Below are 10,000 nucleotides of genomic sequence, written 5' to 3' on the forward strand. Positions count from 1 at the left end.
AAAAGTACAATGATACTCAGATTGGAGTACATGGTCACAGTAAAAGTACAATCATACTCAGATTGGAGTACATGGTCACAGTAAAAGTACAATGATACTCAGATTGGAGTACATGGTCACAGTAAAAGTACAATGATACTCAGATTGAAGTACATGGTCACAGTAAAAGTACAATGATACTCAGATTGGAGTACATGGTCACAGTAAAAGTACAATGATACTCAGATTGGAGTACATGGTCACAGTAAAAGTACAATGATACTCAGATTGGAGTACATGGTCACAGTAAAAGTACAATGATACTCAGATTGGAGTACATGGTCACAGTAAAAGTACAATGATACTCAGATTGAAGTACATGGTCACAGTAAAAGTACAATGATACTCAGATTGGAGTACATGGTCACAGTAAAAGTACAATAATACCAAATAGCCACATATGGACATAAATTGACTCTACAAGAGCGGCCATCTTATCAACATCCTGCTTCCTATTTTTGCAGCCTGTTTCCTGTTTCCTGTTTCCTGGTCCCGCCAGCCTCACCTCGGTCCTTCCTGTCCTAACCCTGCTTGATTAAAGACCAAGGAGGAGGAGGAAGGAGGACAGACTTTGACCCCACAAAGAACACATTATATCTCAACTAGTGGCATGCTTTATAAGTATCATGCTTTATCAGCATCATGCTTTATCAGTATCATGCTTTATCAGTATCATGCTTTATCAATATCATGCTTTATCAGTATCATGCTTTATCAGTATCATGCTTCACAAAGCTGTGCACCAAAAAGCCTGCTGGTTGTAGTCATTAATGTTCACTATCAGATGATTGAAGTCAGTCAAACAATGTTAATAGTTGTAATAAAGCTACTGTGATGATGTCATCATGCACTTGGAACCTCTTTGGTGGCAAAATGTTAATGAAGTTATTATTGATCTATATACTTGTTATTCATGTTATGCAGAGGTGTACTTACAACATTTCTATACACAGGTTTCTGTTCTAAATGAAGGTTGTTATTGTTGTGGACTATATTTTGACCCAACTGATACTGTTCCAGATGAAGGTTGTTATTGTTGTGGACTATCTTGTGACCCGACTGATACTGTTCCAGATGAAGGTTGTTATTGTTGTGGACTATCTTGTGACCCGACTGATACTGTTCCAGACGAAGGTTGCTATTGTCTTGTGACCTGACTGATACTGTTCCAGATGAAGGTTGTTATTGTTGTGGACTATCTTGTGACCTGACTGATACTGTTCCAGACGAAGGTTGCTATTGTCTTGTGACCTGACTGATACTGTTCCAGATGAAGGTTGTTATTGTTGTGGACTATCTCCTGACCCGACTGATACTGTTCCAGACGAAGGTTGCTATTGTCTTGTGACCTGACTGATACTGTTCCAGATGAAGGTTGTTATTGTTGTGGACTATCTCGTGACCCGACTGATACTGTTCCAGATGAAGGTTGTTATTGTTGTGGACTATCTTGTGACCCGACTGATACTGTTCCAGATGAAGGTTGTTATTGTTGTGGACTATCTTGTGACCCGACTGATACTGTTCCAGATGAAAGTTGTTATTGTCTTGTGACCTGACTGATACTGTTCCAGATGAAGGTTGTTATTGTTGTGGACTATCTCGTGACCCGACTGATACTGTTCCAGATGAAGGTTGTTATTGTTGTGGACTATCTCGTGACCCGACTGATACTGTTCCAGATGAAGGTTGTTATTGTTGTGGACTATCTCGTGACCCGACTGATACTGTTCCAGATGAAGGTTGTTATTGTTGTGGACTATCTTGTGACCCGACTGATACTGTTCCAGACGAAGGTTGTTATTGTCTTGTGACCTGACTGATACTGTTCCAGATGAAGGTTGTTATTGTTGTGGACTATCTCGTGACCCGACTGATACTGTTCCAGATGAAGGTTGTTATTGTCTTGTGACCTGACTGATACTGTTCCAGATGAAGGTTGTTATTGTTGTGGACTATCTCGTGACTCGACTGATACTGTTCCAGATGAAGGTTGTAATTGTCTTGTGACCTGACTGATACTGTTCCAGATGAAAGTTGTTATTGTTGTGGACTATCTTGTGACCTGACTGATACTGTTCCAGATGAAAGTTGTTATTGTCTTGTGACCTGACTGATACTGTTCTAGATGAAGGTTGTTATTGTTGTGGACTATCTTGTGACCCGACTGATACTGTTCCAGATGAAGGTTGTTATTGTAGTGGACTATCTTGTGACCCGACTGATACTGTTCCAGATGAAGGTTGTTATTGTTGTGGACTATCTTGTGACCCGACTGATACTGTTCCAGACGAAGGTTGCTATTGTCTTGTGACCCGACTGATACCGTTCCAGACGAAGGTTGCTATTGTCTTGTGACCTGACTGATACTGTTCCAGATGAAGGTTGTTATTGTTGTGGACTATCTTGTGACCTGACTGATACTGTTCCAGATGAAGGTTGTTATTGTTGTGGACTATCTCCTGACCCGACTGATACTGTTCCAGATGAAGGTTGTTATTGTCTTGTGACCTGACTGATACTGTTCCAGATGAAGGTTGTTATTGTTGTGGACTATCTCGTGACCCGACTGATACTGTTCCAGACGAAGGTTGCTATTGTCTTGTGACCTGACTGATACTGTTCCAGATGAAGGTTGTTATTGTTGTGGACTATCTCGTGACCCGACTGATACTGTTCCAAATGAAGGTTGTTATTGTTGTGGACTATCTCGTGACCCGACTGATACTGTTCTAGATGGAGGTTGTTATTGTTGTGGACTATCTTGTGACCCGACTGATACTGTTCTAGATGGAGGTTGTTATTGTTGTGGACTATCTTGTGACCCGACTGATACTGTTCCAGATGAAGGTTGTTATTGTTGTGGACTATCTTGTGACCCGACTGATACTGTTCCAGATGAAAGTTGTTATTGTCTTGTGACCTGACTGATACTGTTCCAGATGAAGGTTGTTATTGTTGTGGACTATCTCGTGACCCGACTGATACTGTTCCAGATGAAGGTTGTTATTGTTGTGGACTATCTTGTGACCCGACTGATACTGTTCCAGATGAAGGTTGTTATTGTTGTGGACTATCTCGTGACCCGACTGATACTGTTCCAGATGAAGGTTGTTATTGTTGTGGACTATCTCGTGACCCGACTGATACTGTTCCAGATGGAGGTTGTTATTGTTGTGGACTATCTTGTGACCCGACTGATACTGTTCCAGATGAAGGTTGTTATTGTTGTGGACTATCTCGTGACCCGACTGATACTGTTCCAGATGAAGGTTGTTATTGTCTTGTGACCTGACTGATACTGTTCCAGATGAAGGTTGTTATTGTTGTGGACTATCTCGTGACTCGACTGATACTGTTCCAGATGAAGGTTGTAATTGTTTTGTGACCTGACTGATACTGTTCCAGATGAAAGTTGTTATTGTTGTGGACTATCTTGTGACCTGACTGATACTGTTCCAGATGAAAGTTGTTATTGTCTTGTGACCTGACTGATACTGTTCTAGATGAAGGTTGTTATTGTTGTGGACTATCTTGTGACCCGACTGATACTGTTCCAGATGAAGGTTGTTATTGTTGTGGACTCTCTTTTGAAACGACTGATACTGTTCCAGATGAAGGTTGTTATTGTTGTGGACTCTCTTGTGACCCGACTGATACTGTTCCAGATTAAAGTTGTTATTGTTGTGGACTATCTTGTGACCTGACTGATACTGTTCCAGATGAAAGTTGTTATTGTCTTGTGACCTGACTGATACTGTTCTAGATGAAGGTTGTTATTGTTGTGGACTATCTTGTGACCCGACTGATACTGTTCCAGATGAAGGTTGTTATTGTTGTGGACTCTCCTGTGACCTGACTTGATACTGTTCCAGATGAAGGTTGTTATTGTTGTGGACTATCTCGTGACCCGACTGATACTGTTCCAGATGAAGGTTGTTATTGTTTTGTGACATGACTGATACTGTTCCAGATGAAGGTTGTTATTGTTTTGTGACCCGACTGATACTGTTCCAGATGAAGGTTGTTATTGTTGTGGACTCTCTTGTGACCCGACTGATACTGTTCCAGATTAAAGTTGTTATTGTTGTGGACTATCTTGTGACCTGACTGATACTGTTCCAGATTAAAGTTGTTATTGTCTTGTGACCTGACTGGTACTGTTCTAGATGAAGGTTGTTATTGTTGTGGACTATCTTGTGACCCGACTGATACTGTTCCAGATGAAGGTTGTTATTGTTGTGGACTCTCTTTTGACCCGACTGATACTGTTCCAGATGAATGTTGTTATTGTTGTGGACTCTCCTGTGACCTGACTTGATACTGTTCCAGATGAAGGTTGTTATTGTTGTGGACTATCTCGTGACCCGACTGATACTGTTCCAGATGAAGGTTGTTATTGTTTTGTGACATGACTGATACTGTTCCAGATGAAGGTTGTTATTGTTTTGTGACCCGACTGATACTGTTCCAGATGAAGGTTGTTATTGTTGTGGACTATCTCGTGACCCAACTGATACTGTTCCAGATGAAAGTTGTTATTGTTGTGGACTATCTTGTGACCTGACTGATACTGTTCCAGATGAAGGTTGTTGTTGTTGTGGACTATCTTGTGACCTGACTGATACTGTTCTAGATGAAGGTTGTTATTGTTGTGGACTCTCTTTTGACCCGACTGATACTGTTCCAGATGAAGGTTGTTATTGTTGTGGACTCTCCTGTGACTCGACTTGATACTGTTCCAGATGAAGGTTGTTATTGTTGTGGACTATCTCCTGACCCTACTGATACTGTTCCAGATGAAAGTTGTTATTGTTGTGGACTATCTTGTGACCTGACTGATACTGTTCTAGATGAAGGTTGTTATTGTTGTGGACTATCTTGTGACCTGACTGATACTGTTCCAGATGAAAGTTGTTATTGTTGTGGACTATCTTGTGACCTGACTGATACTGTTCCAGATGAAGGTTGTTATTGTTGTGGACTCTCTTGTGACCCGACTGATACTGTTCTAGATGAAGGTTGTTATTGTTGTGGACTATCTTGTGACCTGACTGATACTGTTCCAGATGAAAGTTGTTATTGTTGTGGACTATCTTGTGACCTGACTGATACTGTTCCAGATGAAGGTTGTTATTGTTGTGGACTCTCTTGTGACCCGACTGATACTGTTCCAGGTTGTATTGAGACTGGCGCATGTGCGATACGAAGGGTCCTCCCCGGCTGCACCCCCGCCCCCTCCAGAGATCTGGTTTCCAATCTCATAACCAAGGTGTGTTAGTCCCACTTTTCAAAAACCAAACACGATCGGATGAAGGTGTTTCCATGGGTTGTAGGAGGCTTAATTAGAGGCAAACTATTGGAGAGACTAATTTAGTGCATGGACACAGTGATCAGACTAAATTAGTGCATGGACACATAGTGATCAGACTAATTTAGTGCATGGACACATAGTGATCAGACTAATTTAGTGCATGGACACATAGTGATCAGACTAATTTAGTGCATGGACACATAGTGATCAGACTAATTTAGTGCATGGACACATAGTGATCAGACTAATTTAGTGCATGGACACATAGTGATCAGACTAAATTAGTGCATGGACACATAGTGATCAGACTAAATTAGTGCATGGACACAGTGATCAGACTAATTTAGTGCATGGACACATAGTGATCAGACTAATTTAGTGCATGGACACATAGTGATCAGACTAATTTAGTGCATGGACACATAGTGATCAGACTAATTTAGTGCATGGACACATAGTGATCAGACTAATTTAGTGCATGGACAGATAGTGATCAGACTAATTTAGTGCATGGACACATAGTGATCAGACTAATTTAGTGCATGGACAGATAGTGATCAGACTAATTTAGTGCATGGACACATAGTGATCAGACTAATTTAGTGCATGGACACATAGTGATCAGACTAATTTAGTGCATGGACACATAGTGATCAGACTAATTTAGTGCATGGACACATAGTGATCAGACTAATTTAGTGCATGGACACATAGTGATCAGACTAATTTAGTGCATGGACACATAGTGATCAGACTAATTTAGTGCATGGACAGATAGTGATCAGACTAATTTAGTGCATGGACAGATAGTGATCAGACTAATTTAGTGCATGGACACATAGTGATCGGACTAATTTAGTGCATGGACACATAGTGATCGGACTAATTTAGTGCATGGACACATAGTGATCAGACTAATTTAGTGCATGGACATAGTGATCAGACTAATTTAGTGCATGGACACATAGTGATCAGACTAATTTAGTGCATGGACACATAGTGATCAGACTAATTTAGTGCATGGACACATAGTGATCAGACTAATTTAGTGCATGGACACATAGTGATCAGACTAATTTAGTGCATGGACACATAGTGATCAGACTAATTTAGTGCATGGACACATAGTGATCAGACTAATTTAGTGCATGGACATAGTGATCAGAATAATTTAGTGCATGGACACATAGTAATCAGACTAATTTAGTGCATGGACACAGTGATCAGACTAATTTAGTGCATGGACACATAGTGATCAGACTAATTTAGTGCATGGATACATAGTGATCAGACTAATTTAGTGCATGGACACATAGTAATCAGACTAATTTAGTGCATGGACACATAGTGATCAGACTAATTTAGTGCATGGACACATAGTGATCAGACTAATTTAGTGCATGGACACATAGTGATCAGACTAATTTAGTGCATGGACACATAGTGATCCGACTAATTTAGTGCATGGACACATAGTGATCAGACTAATTTAGTGCATGGACACATAGTGATCAGACTAATTTAGTGCATGGACACATAGTGATCAGACTAATTTAGTGCATGGACACATAGTGATCAGACTGTTTTAGTGCATGGACACATAGTGATCAGACTAATTTAGTGCATGGACACATAGTGATCAGACTAATTTAGTGCATGGACACAGTGATCAGACTAATTTAGTGCATGGACACATAGTGATCAGACTAATTTAGTGCATGGACACATAGTGATCAGACTAATTTAGTGCATGGACACATAGTGATCAGACTAATTTAGTGCATGGACACATAGTGATCAGACTAATTTAGTGCATGGACACATAGTGATCAGACTAATTTAGTGCATGGACACATAGTGATCAGAATAATTTAGTGCATGGACACATAGTGATCACACTAATTTAGTGCATGGACACGTAGTGATCAGACTAATTTAGTGCATGGACACATAGTGATCAGACTAATTTAGTGCATGGACACATAGTGATCAGACTAATTTAGTGCATGGACACAGTGATCAGACTAATTTAGTGCATGGACACATAGTGATCGGACTAATTTAGTGCATGGACACATAGTGATCCGACTAATTTAGTGCATGGACACATAGTGATCAGACTAATTTAGTGCATGGACACGTAGTGATCAGACTAATTTAGTGCATGGACACGTAGTGATCAGACTAATTTAGTGCATGGACACATAGTGATCAGACTAATTTAGTGCATGGACACATAGTGATCAGACTAATTTAGTGCATGGACACATAGTGATCAGACTAATTTAGTGCATGGACACGTAGTGATCAGACTAATTTAGTGCATGGACACGTAGTGATCAGACTAATTTAGTGCATGGACACATAGTGATCAGACTAATTTAGTGCATGGACACATAGTGATCAGACTAATTTAGTGCATGGACACATAGTGATCAGACTAATTTAGTGCATGGACACATAGTGATCAGACTAATTTAGTGCATGGACACATAGTGATCAGACTAATTTAGTGCATGGACACACAGTGATCAGACTAATTTAGTGCATGGACACATAGTGATCAGACTAATTTAGTGCATGGACACATAGTGATCAGACTAATTTAGTGCATGGACACATAGTGATCAGACTAATTTAGTGCATGGACACATAGTGATCACACTAATTTAGTGCATGGACACGTAGTGATCAGACTAATTTAGTGCACGGACACATAGTGATCAGACTAATTTAGTGCACGGACACATAGTGATCACACTAATTTAGTGCATGGACACATAGTGATCAGACTAATTTAGTGCATGGACACAGTGATCAGACTAATTTAGTGCATGGACACATAGTGATCAGACTAATTTAGTGCATGGACACATAGTGATCAGACTAATTTAGTGCATGGACACAGTGATCAGACTAATTTAGTGCATGGACACATAGTGATCAGACTAATTTAGTGCATGGACACATAGTGATCAGACTAATTTAGTGCATGGACACATAGTGATCAGACTAATTTAGTGCATGGACAAATAGTGATCAGACTAATTTAGTGCATGGACACATAGTGATCAGACTAATTTAGTGCATGGACACATAGTGATCAGACTAATTTAGTGCATGGACACAGTGATCAGACTAATTTAGTGCATGGACACATAGTGATCAGACTAATTTAGTGCATGGACACAGTGATCAGACTAATTTAGTGCATGGACACATAGTGATCCGACTAATTTAGTGCATGGACACGTAGTGATCAGACTAATTTAGTGCATGGACACATAGTGATCAGACTAATTTAGTGCATGGACACGTAGTGATCAGACTAATTTAGTGCATGGACACGTAGTGATCAGACTAATTTAGTGCATGGACACGTAGTGATCAGACTAATTTAGTGCATGGACACGTAGTGATCAGACTAATTTAGTGCATGGACACATAGTGATCAGACTAATTTAGTGCATGGACACACAGTGATCAGACTAATTTAGTGCATGGACACATAGTGATCAGACTAATTTAGTGCATGGACACATAGTGATCAGACTAATTTAGTGCATGGACACATAGTGATCAGACTAATTTAGTGCATGGACACATAGTGATCAGACTAATTTAGTGCATGGACACATAGTGATCAGACTAATTTAGTGCATGGACACATAGTGATCAGACTAATTTAGTGCATGGACACAGTGATCAGACTAATTTAGTGCATGGACACATAGTGATCAGACTAATTTAGTGCATGGACACATAGTGATCAGACTAATTTAGTGCATGGACACATAGTGATCAGACTAATTTAGTGCATGGACACAGTGATCAGACTAATTTAGTGCATGGACATGTAGTGATCAGACTAATTTAGTGCATGGACACATAGTGATCAGACTAATTTAGTGCATGGACACATAGTGATCAGACTAATTTAGTGCATGGACACGTAGTGATCAGACTAATTTAGTGCATGGACACATAGTGATCAGACTAATTTAGTGCATGGACATGTAGTGATCAGACTAATTTAGTGCATGGACACATAGTGATCAGACTAATTTAGTGCATGGACACATAGTGATCAGACTAATTTAGTGCATGGACACATAGTGATCAGACTAATTTAGTGCATGGACACGTAGTGATCAGACTAATTTAGTGCATGGACACGTAGTGATCAGACTAATTTAGTGCATGGACACGTAGTGATCAGACTAATTTAGTGCATGGACACGTAGTGATCAGACTAATTTAGTGCATGGACACAGTGATCAGACTAATTTAGTGCATGGACACGTAGTGATCAGACTAATTTAGTGCATGGACACATAGTGATCAGACTAATTTAGTGCATGGACACATAGTGATCAGACTAATTTAGTGCATGGACACGTAGTGATCAGACTAATTTAGTGCATGGACACATAGTGATCAGACTAATTTAGTGCATGGACACATAGTGATCAGACTAATTTAGTGCATGGACACATAGTGATCAGACTAATTTAGTGCATGGACACAGTGATCAGACTAATTTAGTGCATGGACACATAGTGATCAGACTAATTTAGTGCATGGACACATAGTGATCAGACTAATTTAGTGCATGGACACATAGTGATCAGACTAATTTAGTGCATG

At 39.9% G+C, this 10,000-nt stretch overlaps 1 protein-coding gene across 2 annotated transcripts in view; it reads right to left on the minus strand.

Annotated features, from left to right (window-relative positions):
- Nucleotides 1-10,000, minus strand: part of wasf3b (WASP family member 3b) — a 49,478-nt gene that overhangs the window by 26,149 nt on the left and 13,329 nt on the right. The window lies entirely within an intron of this gene.

The sequence above is a fragment of the Entelurus aequoreus genome, linkage group LG15, assembly GCF_033978785.1.
Source record: "Entelurus aequoreus isolate RoL-2023_Sb linkage group LG15, RoL_Eaeq_v1.1, whole genome shotgun sequence".
NCBI classification, from domain to species: Eukaryota; Metazoa; Chordata; class Actinopteri; order Syngnathiformes; family Syngnathidae; genus Entelurus; species Entelurus aequoreus.